Genomic DNA, 2,969 nt, shown 5'->3' with positions numbered 1-2,969 from the left:
TGTTTATATTTTATGACACATAATAAATGTCATTATTTATCATTTATGACACTTATTAACTATCATCGTTTCTTCTACCATGACTTTAATTAACTGTCAAGAAAACATTTTCGATGCCACTGTTTTTTAGATTCAAATGTTATAATTCCCTGTTTTTCTTGCAGTAATTTTTATTCAATCCCTGTTTTTCTTGCCGCCCTGCCATTACACAGACCAATACAATCACAAAATACTATACAACACATCCATATGGACAAAAATGATTAACGATTTAATATATATACTTTAATATATGTACAATTGTTCGTACAATTGTTCGTACAATGTTTGTACAATGAAGCAATTAACATATATGTTTTGGTACGGACAAGCTATTTAAATAAGTACATTTGAACCAAAATTTGGCTACCAAACCTACAAAAAGGCCTATAAATCAATCAATTGCAGCAAATATGGTTTCACTGCTTCAATGGATTCTTGCAAAACCTAACAAGAAAAGAAAATTATGATTGTAGCTCAGAATAAGACTTATTATAAAGACAGAAAATAGGGTAAACACCCACAACGGATAATGCTACAGTTAAACATTTTTTATTAAAAAATCAGTAACAAACAGAACTTAATATAAAGATAAATGAAATAACACAAATATCCACAAAACAACAGTCATTAGTCCTAATTAATCATAAACCAATAACAACCAGGATGACAAGAATGACATATACCCAACTGACCACAATCAACAAAAAAACTACCCACAAAACTATGTACCCCTTCCTCCATCCATCCCTCTCACACACACTTTAAATTCAAACTTAAAGAATGTTTCTCATGGTCAAAAAATCTAGAAGTACAGGATGTTTGAGCATTCTATGTTTCTCTTAAAACCATATATATATTTAGTACTTCAATGAGAGTGATAAAATAACGTTGTATATAGAACATCTTCTATCATAGCAACTATTCTCAAACATCCTAATAATGCAGAGCCAAAAAGAATGATGATTAGTTTCGCTTTAATGCAAGACATACTCCTTTACTGTATTTCAACTCGGTATTCCACCTAATTCATGATAACAAACTCCTTTACTGTAACAACTCAAGCATCAGTCACAGGTAGCAATTCAAGTAATGTTTTCACACGGAGTACCATCAGCCTAATAATAAAGAATGAAAAGAAAAAAAAAAGTAAACATTTACGGAACAATCTTCAACGTGATATAGCAACATCTAGCTATACACCATAAATAAACAATCCTTAGTCGCAATTCAACATAATTACATAGAGAAATAAACAATGTAGCCATTTCAACAAATCACTACGGTTCTCACCTGCTCAGAAAGATAAAGCCGTTGTCGATTCTTATATGTCCTTTCTGACCTCTTAACAATCTTTATAGTTCTGTTCCGAATGGAAGAAACAATAAATAATGGTTAATTTAATAACAAAACACAAGTACAAATAGAAAGGTTTAATATTTAATGGATTATCCTGAGAAAAATGGTAGATAGTAGGAACGTATATCCAGACAACAACATTACTTTATATGGTATCCAAATTCTGCAGACCATTTAAAATGTTATGAAGTGTAGTTTCACACTTGAATACTAAAACTTCCATAAATTCTTTTCGACCTGCACGAGCAGTAATCTAGGCCAATATTTAAAGAAGAAAACAAAAATATATTATAAATTGATAGGCTATTAAAGGCGTAGAGAATAAAGGTTAACCTAATACTAAAATCAGAATGAATGGAACTTCTTATGCTATAGAAGATATAAGAAGTTTACTTGCATAAAATATAAATGTGAATGGTACAATACTAAAGTATAATATGATCGAACTTCATAAATATATACACGTCAAAGGATAAACCTTTAGTATTTATAAGAGGGTTGTGTTATTGATAATATTAATTTGTTATAAACAATAAATACCATAACTCCATTCTTTTTACAACAACATAGGCACTACAATTTGAAAACTTTCAGTACATTCAACAAAGTAAATATTAGAATCAAGAATTATCAAGGGTTACCTAGATACCGACGCCATGACTAGAACATCAGTTTCAACAATCTGTTTCAAAAGTAACCTCAGAAACCATGATCTTCAATGGCAAGTCCAACCGAATGAAATGCCAAAATTCTGCAATTACATAACCCCCACCAACATATCTTAATAATCAAAACAAAGCAAAAACGACGTGAAACTTAAGACCTAAACCAAAAAAAAAATCCTTTTTTTCATTTCAATGGACACAAGAAATTACATAAAGCATATGTTAGATCATCAAATGAGTGGTAATTGCTACTCCACACTCAACATAAAAGAAAAGGGCATTTGCAGTAACTAAAAATTGAAAATTTCAGCATTTTCAAAGTGAAAAGTCAGCAAAGAGGCATATTGGATGGAAAATTGTGAAAAAACAAACGGACCCAAGTGAGAAAATGAAGAAAACTAAAAAAAACGAAGAGGAGAAACAAAATTGGAATGAATAAGAGAATATCATTGGTGTATGATGCTTATATCTATGTGTGTGTGTATTCTGTGTTCGAGCTTAATGGGAACCATTGTGCACAATTGGAGAAACCTTGCTAAAATAGGCCTTGGTCTTGGTCTATCCTCTGGATCAATACAATATGATAGAACAATGAAAAGTGACAAAAGAAAAATATATTGTGAGGGGAAATTGTTTGGTAGAGAGACAAGTGACAAAAAGAGACAAAAAGAAAGGTGAATAGAGAAATGAAAGGAACTTCTATATTGAATAGAAGAGATGCACTAGTACAATAGAATCGGGGAAAAACATTGTGGCTAAAACCATTAAGGTTATTATGATCGAATTTAGAGATAAATAAAAAAAATTAAAAATGGAGAAATTTAGGTGTCAAACCTCGGTGAGAAGATGGCCTTCAGCAAGGATTTCTGACCTTTACGACCTTCGATGAGCAATTTTCGACCTTCA

At 31.1% G+C, this 2,969-nt stretch overlaps 1 long non-coding RNA gene across 1 annotated transcript; it reads right to left on the bottom strand.

Moving 5' to 3' along the window:
- Nucleotides 1-250: 250 nt before the first annotated feature.
- LOC127148550 (uncharacterized) lies at nucleotides 251-2,578 on the bottom strand. The gene is made up of 3 exons (XR_007819598.1): nucleotides 2,040-2,578; nucleotides 1,333-1,402; nucleotides 251-486 (listed from the first exon to the last, which is right to left on the bottom strand). It is a non-coding gene; the product is annotated as an uncharacterized LOC127148550 (long non-coding RNA).
- Between the last annotated feature and the right edge of the window lie 391 nt (nucleotides 2,579-2,969).

This window comes from Cucumis melo, chromosome 3 (assembly GCF_025177605.1).
Source record: "Cucumis melo cultivar AY chromosome 3, USDA_Cmelo_AY_1.0, whole genome shotgun sequence".
In the NCBI taxonomy this organism is placed as follows: domain Eukaryota; kingdom Viridiplantae; phylum Streptophyta; class Magnoliopsida; order Cucurbitales; family Cucurbitaceae; genus Cucumis; species Cucumis melo.
This window is presented reverse-complemented; position numbering and strand designations above follow the sequence as displayed.